The 11,125-nt window shown below is 36.3% G+C and overlaps 1 long non-coding RNA gene across 1 annotated transcript; it reads left to right on the top strand.

Annotated features, from left to right (window-relative positions):
* Positions 1–5,896: 5,896 nt before the first annotated feature.
* On the top strand, positions 5,897–9,186 carry LOC120582793 (uncharacterized). The gene is made up of 3 exons (XR_005647644.1): positions 5,897–5,973; positions 6,067–6,187; positions 8,536–9,186. It is a non-coding gene; the product is annotated as an uncharacterized LOC120582793 (long non-coding RNA).
* The last annotated feature ends 1,939 nt before the right edge of the window (positions 9,187–11,125 follow it).

The raw sequence follows: 11,125 nt of genomic DNA, 5'->3' as shown, positions 1-11,125 counted from the left end.
TATGAGGTTTCAGTTATGCTAGATGAATAAGTTTTGGAGATCTGCCGTATAACATATATGTTATACCAAATAGTTAACAATATGGTATTGTGTACTCAAAGTTTGTTAAAATGGTAGATTTTATGTTAAGTGTTCTTTCATACACATATTCACACACACACGCACACACACGCACACACAACCAAAGTGACACATGGACATTCTGGTAGGTGGTGGATGTGAATAAGTTACATTACTTTGATTGTGGTGATGGTATTTGTTTACTTATGTCTAAACTCATCAAAATTGTGCACATTAAATATGTGTGATTTTTTTCATAGTAATTTTACCTCAGTGAAGTTATTAAAAATTCCAAGACTTCATTAACTTAATCCTCAAAACTGAATATTAATATAGGTGCTACAACCCCAATCTATTTATGAGTCTCAGCTACTAAATGATAGTAACATTTGTATGTGTCAAAATACAGTCTGTTTCTTCCTAGGTCTACCAGAGTTTCTTTGGTTTAAAAGAAGCTATACTTATTTCTGTGGTTCTCTTAAGCATTACCTTATATCATAGGGCTGTGACTAGATTCAAAATAATAATTACAATAATAGCAACAACACAATCTTTACCCTCTGAGAGTCGATGGGGTAATTTCTGTGACACCTAGATGAACATGCTGCTCATCGAGCAACTTAGATAGCTTTAAAACTCTTGCAGGCACATGCTATTAATAAATAGAAAATTTTTTTTATTTTTTTTTTACACTGCAGCTCCAAATGTATATAATGCAGCATTTGTCTCCAGTTCAATGACCTTAGGAGAGATTAAGCAATTTGGTCTGTTTCTAGGTGCCAAGTCAGTTGAACTCAACCTGGAATTTTATTCTTAGTGTAAAATGAGATAAAATAGGTGAGGTGCATGTTTTGTAAGTTGGAATACACTGTAAGGATTTAATTATAGAAGAACTTAAAGCAATAATTCCATAACTTCATTAACTGTATTTATAAGAGATTCTTCTTCCGTGCTATGTAGCTGCATGGGAGAAAACAAAGAAAGAATGAAAATAAAATTTTAAAAATGATATGTCTAACACATAATTTATAAAATAATTGATACTCTGATTTCATTTATTATGTCAACACTGTTTATCATCATGGAAAATTAGAAGGATCATAAATATCCCAAAATGGGTAAAGTTTCTCAAATTTTGACATGACTATAAATTTCAACATTAGGATGTTATCAGTACAAGATACTCTTGTTATAATACATATTGGATAAATAGTGCAAGTCTACCTATAAAATATAGTGATAATAGTGAAAAAAGAAAAATGAAACGTAAAATGTTAACATTAGTTGCATTCGAGTGATAGGAATGTTTAATTTTCCTTTTATTTAACAAATACTGATATAATACATACTAGTTGGCAGCCATGTTTCTTAGCATGTTGTTAATTTATTGAATCCTTCAAATAAGCATATGGGAGAAGGAACATGCATTAGTTGTTTATTACTGTGTTTAAAAAAGTCACCATGGGCTAAGCGGTTTAAGAGAAAATCCATGTATTATGGCACAGTCTCTATTGGTCAGGAGTCTACGCACAGAGTAGTTGGGTCCTCCACTCAGTGTCCCCTTGAGCTGTGGTTGCACTTTGACAGGACTGTGTTCCCATCTGGTTGCTCAACTAAGGAAGCTCAACTAAGCATCCAAGATTCAGATGTGGGCAGAACTCATTTCCCGTGGCTTTATGATTGAAGGTCCAGCCTCTGACTGTCACAGGGACGCTATCCTCAGGTCTTAGAAGCCACCTGCAGTTCCTTGGCACTTGGCCTTCTGTCCAGGCCATTCACAAAGTTGCTGCTTGTGTCCTCAAGGTCTACAGGGGATTTCTCTTTCTGCTAGGACAGAGTCTTACCTACTATAGTGTGGTCGTGGGAATGACGTTCCATCTCCTTTGCCATATAATGTAGCCTAATCAGTAACATCCCATCATGTTGCCATATTCGACTGATTAGAAGTAAGCACTCAACAGGAGGGAATTATACAAGGATATGATTCATGGGAAGTCAGTCTACTTTGCATCAGCCATCCAATATTTTTATTATCATTTTAAATATGAGAAAATTAAGATTCAGAGAGATTGAGTAGCTTACTTATGTTAATAGTGAGTGACTTTAAAAGTTGGAATTCGAACTCAGACAATATGAATCCAGGGTCCTTGCTCTTAATCTTACTTATTCTAACATTGAATATACATTTCATATATCTTGAGTGCCTCCAATGTGTTAGGCACTATGACAAACATCAGTCCTTGACCTCGGAGGGTATATTGTATAGTGGGGATATCATACACCCAGGAGGGCAGCAAACATAATAGGGTACAAAGATGATACTTAAAGAAGTGTAGGGTGTTGTAGAAGCCCAGAGAAGGGGCAATTAACCTGGAATTGTAGGGTGAAGGGGGAGTTCCAGGAAAAAGTAACTTGCAAGCTGTGGCTAGAAGGATGGGTAGGAAGCGAGAGGGACAGGGAAATGAGTAAAGGTAGCAGGTAGGTGACGTGCCTCAAGAGATGGAAGGAACAAAGTTCAGAGGTCCAATGGTGAGGGACCCACTCTGGCCAGAAATGAGAAGCATTTCCAGAGCTTCAGCCAAAGATCGTACCCTATGGAATGGTGTAACTGGGAGATATAAAACTCCCAGGTTAGGGAGTGAGCGGCTTGTGAAGGGACTTGGCTTTATATTAGACAGTGGGAAATCATTGAAGAAAAAGCATTTTCTCAATTATGTAAACACTTAACTAGCTGCAGATAGGAGGACAACTGGAAGCTGGGGTCCCAGCTAGAATGTGGTTATAATGATCCAAGTAACAGAGAATAATGATTTGGGCCGGGTTAGTGAGATTTGGGTTGAACAAAAAAAGATAAAGAATATCTTTATGCCATTTGTCTCTTTTACAGTTTTTTTTGTATATTTCTTGTAAATTATAGTTAAGAAGCATACCTCACTTTTAATTTCAGAAAAATGTGCTTTAAATAAGGAGGCAATAAAGCGGATATTCTCCTCAAACACAGTGCTCTACTAATTTGCCTATTAAAGGTTTTCTCATTTACTCAGAGGAATAATTTTTACCAGCTGAGAAACTTCTGCATCCTTTTCTACCATCTTTCTTAAAGAGATTAGGGTTTCATAGTGAAAAGCTGCTTCATTAGTGCTAATGGCCTCCCTGTCACGTGAATCAATCCAGAATTAATTTCCCCTGCTTATCAGGAGGAGATCAAGAGCCCCAAGAACCTGTCTCTCAGGGCCACCAGGTGTGAATGCCAGAGTATTCCCAGAAACGGGCTAGACAATTTATATGTCAGCAAATAGTACGACTGGGCCACATAAAAGGACAGAGTGAGCCACTGAATGTGATTCTCAGGATTATTTCCTACCCGGCAGGTCAAAGAAGTGTGGCATAAAAAAGATTGCCACAGACACTCTGAAGTCCTGAATTTGGGGGTATCTGCCTCATTTTCATCATCTCAGAAAGTTCTGTAGGATTGCCTCAGTAAATGCCTTTTCTCCAGGTTTTACAACGGCACGGCTAGAGTTTAGTTCCTCGTTCCAAATGGCACTGAGACCTGGGTGTGCTTGAACCCTCATCAGTCTTAAAACACTGTGCTCCACCAGGCTATCACCTGGAGGCATCTGAGAGAGATAGTAGGCTGAATGATGAGTATCTAAAAATATCAATTCTTAATCCTTAGAATTCGTGGTTCTTAACTTATTTGGGAAAAGGGCCTTTGTAGATATAATTAAGGATTTTAAGATGAGGAGATTACTCTCAGTTATGCAGATGGGCCCTAAATGGCATCACAAGTGTTCTTATACGCCGAGACAAAAGGCGGCAACACAGACACACAGAAGAGAAAGTGATGAGAGGATGGAGCAGAGAGAGATGCAGCCAAGAGCGAAGGAATGCCCGCAGCCACCAGAAGCTGGAAGAGGCAAGGGATGGATTCTGCCCTAGATTCCACACTGGCTGTGTGGCTCTGCCGACGCCTTAATTGCAGACTTCTAGCCTCTAGAACTGTGAGAGAACACAATTATGTTGTGTGTTCACACAACATAACACAATTATGTTAAGCCACTCAGTTTGTGGTAATTTGTTATGGAAGCCTTGGGAAAGTGACACAAGAGGGACAAGGTAAGGTTAGGATACATTTTGTGTAAATTAAGAAAGGACTTCTCTCTCCGAATGGACAATATTTCACACACAACCTGCCTAAAGAGGAAGTACCTGTGCTGGATTTTAGCCTCTACTTATCTCTTCAAAAGATACCTTTGTGGCATGAACAACGGGCACCACGTTATATGACAGTCCTGAGAACGGAAGAGAAAACATATTCTAGATTTATAGAAAGTCAGATCTTGAGAAAGAGAAAGAGTGCAGAATAAGAGTCAGGTGGCATGGACAGCACACTCCAAAAATAACGATTGTAACTGTCACTTCAGAGCACTTCTCAAAAATGCTTCATGTAAATTATCTCTGTGCCCTCACAATAGCCCTGTGAGAGGGACATTAGCCCCATCGCCTCTGAATTCTGTTGGATGCTCTCAGCAGATTAACTTCCAAATATTCTCCTTTGTTTCTTGGTTTCCTGTCATCATTAGGTTGACGAGGCACGATCATTTTATTCTATAGAGAGTTTAATTAGGCAATTCTTTCGGAAAGCCTATCAAGTCGAGATTGATTAAGATGGCTTTCAGAATGATATTTAATTGGGATCATGGTTTAAATCGATTATTGATGGGGAAAGATTTGATTGAGACTAGCTTAATTCCTTTTGGATGAGAGCAGAAAGCTTTCCCAGGCAAGGGTTTAGTTCCTCGGATAATCTGAAAAAAATATATATTAGGCATGAAAATGAGCAATGGAGATAATGCTTGACTCAGGTGAGCCAAGAATTTAGCCACACTATTAGGACCATAAACTCTCTAGAGGAGACACACTCTAAATGACAAGATGATCCGTTTCCATGGAGTCGGCTGTGAATTTCATGCTAATTCTGTGCTTCTGTAATGTATCCTAAGGGTCAAGGGCAGGTGTTTGCAGGGAGAGCAGCAACTTAGATGTCCAGAGCCCTGCCAAGGATACAGTTAGGCACTTGGCACTCCATTCCTTTCATTACTACGCTGCTCTGAGCAGAAGCTTCATCATTCTCATTTAACAAGGCTCTGAGATATCAAATAAATCATCTGAGACCACATGACAAGTGAGTCCTGATTAGTACCTAGGTCCCTGGAAGTCCAACGCTACCTCGGTCATTCAGCAACTACTGTGTAATGTGGTGGTCCCCCCTTATTGGATATGTTCCAAGCCCCCCAGTGGATACCTGAAACCTCAAACTGTACCGAACCCTATATGTGCTATGCTTTTTCCTGTGCGTACATACCTGTGATAACATTTAATTTATAAATTAGGCACAGTAAGAGGTTAATAATAACTAATAATAAAATTATACATAGTATACAAATATAATGTAATAAAAGTATGTGGCTATTGCATTATTTAGTAAAATAAGGGTTACTTGAACACACAAATATTGTGATACCACAACATTTGACCTGATAACCAAGATGGCTAAGTGACCAACAGGCGGGGAGCTTACACGTCATGGACACGCTGGAGAAAAGAGTGATTCACATCCCAGGCAGGACAGTGCAAGATTTCATCATACTACTCAGAATGATGCAACATTTAAAGCTTATGAATTGTTTATTTCTGGAATTTCATATTTTCAGAATGCAGCTGACCACGGGTAACTGAAACCATGGAAAGCAAATATGCACTAAAGGGGGAACTGCTGTAAATACTTATTGTGATCCACTCTCTGTTCTAGGAACCTGGGAAAAAGTGGAATATCCTGTTGTCAGGAAGCTGACATCCAACAGAAGGAATCAGTGAATTAATACAAAAGGAAATTAATGATATATTAAGGTATAGAAGAAATGAAATGTCCCAGAACACACTGGGACAATTGTTTCCTTCATTCTTTCTTCTCTTTTCTCAAGAGGTTGTTGCCTTTATCAGGGACCACACAGGGTCATGGAATCGAACCTGAACCTTGAGGAGTAAGATTCCAGGAAGACATCCTACAGGCAGACAAGGGTAATGCGAACTGTGGCTTGTTTCCATCTAAGAAGATACAAAGGTGAGTTTTTTAAATTGGGTTTTAATAATCCTCTGTTGTTGAACTTCTCAAATCACTCTATTAATCTATTTATCATCCTCATTTATTTGCTAATTATTGATGCTCTGGGGCAAACAGGAGCAAATGCTTGAGTGTGGGCTTCTGTGGTAAAACAACCTGAGGGTGAAAGCTGGCCCTTTTACCAGAGTTGAATCTTGGTTTCCTTGTCCATAGTGGACTGAAGGGTCAATGGTGAGCTCAGGGAATATGCTTAGGACAGAGCCTGAACATCATAAATGCTCAATAAATGTTAGCTATTAGTACTAATCATTATTATTCCTTCGAGATACTTTATGGTGAAGGAAACGGGTTGGGGATTGGGCAAGGTCCTTGGTGAGGCTTTGTTCTTTCCCCAACTCCCTCTCAGTTTGTCCTGTGATGACCTCTCTCACTTACATGCTCGTGTCTCATGACCCACGCAGCTTAGTCATGCCTCCTCACTCTGAAAGAACAATCGCTTGTCGACGTGAATTTCCATGCTTTTGAGCTCTGGCTTTGCTTTTCGGTGCTTGTGTGGCCTTCAGCAAGTTTCCTAACTATTGGGGCCTAAGTTTCTTTGTTTTTCAAAATCAGGATAGTAAGTTTATCACGGTATTCTTCTGGAGATCAATAACTGTTAACGATATCGTATACTTATTGATAATGTATTCCTATCAAGCAGAGGGCAAACGAGTTTACAAGAATATCTATTTTTTCTTCACAACAACACTATGCAGTGAGTATTATTTTTCTTAATCTGTTTTACCGATGAGGAAGCTGAGGCTTGGTAATTGAACATAATATGACATTAAATATAAAAATGTAATGCACACTTAAATAATAGGAGTGATGTAACAAAGAAACCATGATACAATTTTCTATAGAAGACCTGTGTGAGTGCTATGGTCATGTACAATTTCCAAAAGGCATTTACTTTAAATTTAAATTAGGACTTAAAAGACCCAGAAGACTTTGATCAGTCGATGTAGCAGAAGGTGCTAGCAGAAGGTGTAGTTTTTAATTTCAAAAACTATACCCTATACATTTTTTCCATACTTTAACATTTCTGAAAAGAAAGTGTATCTTAAAATTAATGAATGCATTTTAGGCCATGTAATTTTTTTTTGTTTCCTCTAAAAAGCTTTGATCAAAACAATAATTTTATTTTGTTTTATTGTTGTTTAAATAATTAATGTTTTTTAGAATTAGGAAAACTGGAATGTTTATCACATGCATCTCCAGGAAGATATCTCTGTCAATTTACTTTCAATAATCAAAAACAGTCCTGATTTGAATTAATTAAAGAAGCAGAACTGCATTTCTGTCTGTGGCAAATTCTACTGGGTTTGGAATCAGGAGACCTTGCTTCAAATCCTTTCTTTCCACTCACCAGCGATATGACTAAAGTCAAATATTGAACCATTTCAGCATTAGTTTCCCTCTGCTATGAAATCATGATAAATTTCCTGTCCAACTCGTAGGATTGGTTCAGATTTAATAAAGAGAAACTCCCCTGACATCTTGAATATTTCATATTACATTTGTTTTACATTTTTGTAAATTGTTTTTAAGGTCATTAGAAACATAAATTTATTTTCGGTACCTTTATTTCTTCGGATAATATTGATCAGTTGAATTAATATATCATTTAATAGTTATTATGATAAAAATCCTTCAATAAAGCATAAAAAACATAACAAGAGACTCACCCCTGCCCCCACACACCCACATACACGTTGTTGTTCATTCAACTTCTGGACATTGAAGAACCATCTAAATCTTATTCTTTTATTCCCTCAATACTTATTTAGTTTGCATTATGTGCTCACATTATACTAGAAGGTGGCGATACAGTAGTGAATACAATAGATACAACCCCTGCCCGCAGTGTCTTATAATCTTGTAGAATTTGAAGTAAAAGCAATCTCTGCGTGTGTAGGGAATCACATTTTCTTTGAAAAAGTTATTTTGTAAGTAAGCGAATCACTCTGATGATTCAGGCGGCTTTTTACAATTTTTAAGTAAGCACCAACTGTCATAGGAATACGAGAAACCACATTTCAAAACTCAAGACCTATTTTGTTTTCTGACCATTGATATTGTAAAATTGATGCAAAGACAGAATAACTACTTAAATTCACTGATCTTTATAATGATTTTTTAATTTCAAAAACTGGTATAAATAGATGAATTAATTTTTTTTCTAAGACATGTCTAATGTCACAATGTCATAGGAATTTTACATAAAACAATAGAGAAATAAACCATCTAACACTGTCTGTTTATTTCCATGATAATTATTGAGTAACCATAGTGAAATTTTCTTTCAGACTTAATAATAAAACTCTCTGGATCTCAGTAGCATTTCAGTGAGCAGATGAGTGTCTAAAAGAAGAGATTAATCTGGGAGAGCTACCTGCATGTGTACAAAAATACTGTTTAACATAGAATGATTACCTAGATGTCATTCTTGTAGCAGACTTTCTAGAATGAGAAGACAAAAAGATCACCTCTGGAGAGACACGTTTATCTTGAGACTAAAAGGAACATCAAGGAAAAGGATTCCATGCCCAGAGCTTCAAGGAGAGTGACTTTTATTTCTATTACAGTATAGGTAATTTCTTAATTATTCCGGATTTCTCTCTGATATAATCAACCAACCAAATAATATGCCCATCACTTCCTTGTTAAGTAATGTCATCTTCATTTACTGGTCATCTTATTAGTATTTCTTTGCTTTTAAATAATTTAGATCAAAGGAAAATAGAAATAAAATCTCTGCCAAGAAAATAGCTGAGCGATTTTTATAAAGTAACTGAAGATGTATTTGTTCAATTCTCCTGCCAGAAAGCCCCAAAAGAAATGAAGAAAATGTGTCTTAAACAAGATGGTAGGGCAGGATCAAACATATCTTTATAGCAAATATTGAATCAAAAATCCAATAGTATATACTATGTAAAAGCAAAAAAAAGAAAAAAAAACCTGGAAACAATATGATTCAGAAAAGTTCTAAATATAAAAACTATGAGGAGACTTAGGTAGAAACAGTATTATGAGATATAAATGTTTTTTACATTCACTTGCCAGTTGAAATAGACAAAGAATAATAATATAGAGAATATATTTTTAACTGGTCATAAAAAGAATCATATAACAGATAAAAAGTAAACGATATTTATTAAAATTCTAACTAGTGGAATTAGTACTTTTGGGCTACTTTGACCAGATGGCCTGATTTCCCACTTCAGCTCTGCCACCTGAATGAGTCTCATAATCTCTCAGTGCCTCAGCATTCTCACTGTAAAATGGAAATTATACTGCTGCCTGCCTTATAGGGTTATTGTATGTGTTAAAGGTTAATAATAAGTAAAGCACCTAGAACATTGTTTGACACTATACGACTGCAAACTTTTATTATTTCCAGTATTCTTTGTCTCAAATAATTATTTCTGTGTTCTACATAAATCTTTTTTGCAATCATTTTCCTTTTTGTGTGTGTGTGTGGGGGTCTGCATTCTGGAGGGTCTTTACAGCTCTGCTTCAGTGCAAATATATTTCAATTTTGCTATTGCATTTTATTTATCCTTATATTATTTTTACATATTAATCTGATTCTTTTCCATCTCTAATAATTTTATCATATCTCCACATGATATCTTACTCCTAATTTATTAAAAACACATCATCTTGCAAATATTTTAAGATACCAAAGCAATGCTTTCTAAAAGTTTAAATTTTTAAAAAGAAAATGATTATTTCCAGAGTGTCTTATTTTTTCCCATTTTAGGACAATGCAACCTTTTCATAGATTTTCTTAGAAATAAATAGCATAGCTGTGTTCACTTGTGATACATGTTTACAGTCTTCACCTATTCACAGAGAATAGCTCTACTAATTCTCTAGTATTCTTCAACGTTCAGTCAATGACCAGACTCCCTGCCACCACCCCATTGAATATCTATTCAATTATCAAGAAAAAAATATGTCGAACACTTACTAATTTGTAGATGCTGCTCTAGATAATGGGAACACATAAAGGCCAAAAATGGTTACTGCTTCTATGGTAGACAGTAGACAAACAATATCTGAATATATAAAATAATGTTAATACGAAAGCAGGGTAAGGGGCTGGAGAGTTATAGGGAATAGAGTAGAGGGGGAATGTGCTTGGGCAGAGACCTGAATAAAGAAAGGGAAACAGAACTACAAACAAGTGGGCACACAGCATGACAGGCATATGTGCATGGCCAGTGCAAAGGTGCTAAGGTTGGCCTGGTTGAGGAACAGCAGAAGGCCAGTGTAGCTAGAACAGAAATGCAAACCCAAAACTCATGTGCACAGGCTTTAGTTAAAGTATTGATCTTAAACAAATCCTTGATTGTCCTGAGCTGTTTGTGTTTGAGAGAATATTTTATTTCTCCCTGCTGTAAGATTCTCTGATTGAACTAGAGTCAAATGCAGTTTGTCTGGACTAAGGTATGTAGAACTCCTTCCACCTTCAGATGGTGTCCAACTTTCTGGGCAAGTGTGTTCTCTATATTCCACAATTAGACACAATGGAGAGAAAAGAGGCAGAGCATTTTTCCAATTTCTTTGCGAGTACATCCTGTTCTGTGTTAGATTGGAACATATGGCATTTGTAGAATTACGTGTTTCTCAGATTATTAACACTCACAGAACTGATAGAAGGTTTGTCCATACTGAACATATGCTCTTCACTAGTTTTTAATATATATATCTGTTGTCAAATTTTGCTTTTTTATATATCTTAGAAAATATTTTAATATTTTATAATTATATAATATACAATATTATTTCATAATGTAATTTTATAATTTTATATAGTATACAATATTATTTCATAATGTAATTTTATAATTTTATAGAGGGTTTCAAGGAGACACACAAGACTTGTTCACC

Source organism: Pteropus medius, unplaced genomic scaffold (genome assembly GCF_902729225.1).
Source record: "Pteropus medius unplaced genomic scaffold, Ma_sr-lr_union100, whole genome shotgun sequence".
NCBI classification, from domain to species: Eukaryota; Metazoa; Chordata; class Mammalia; order Chiroptera; family Pteropodidae; genus Pteropus; species Pteropus medius.
The sequence above is the reverse complement of the archived record's forward strand: the minus strand, read 5'-3'. Positions and strand labels throughout refer to the sequence as shown.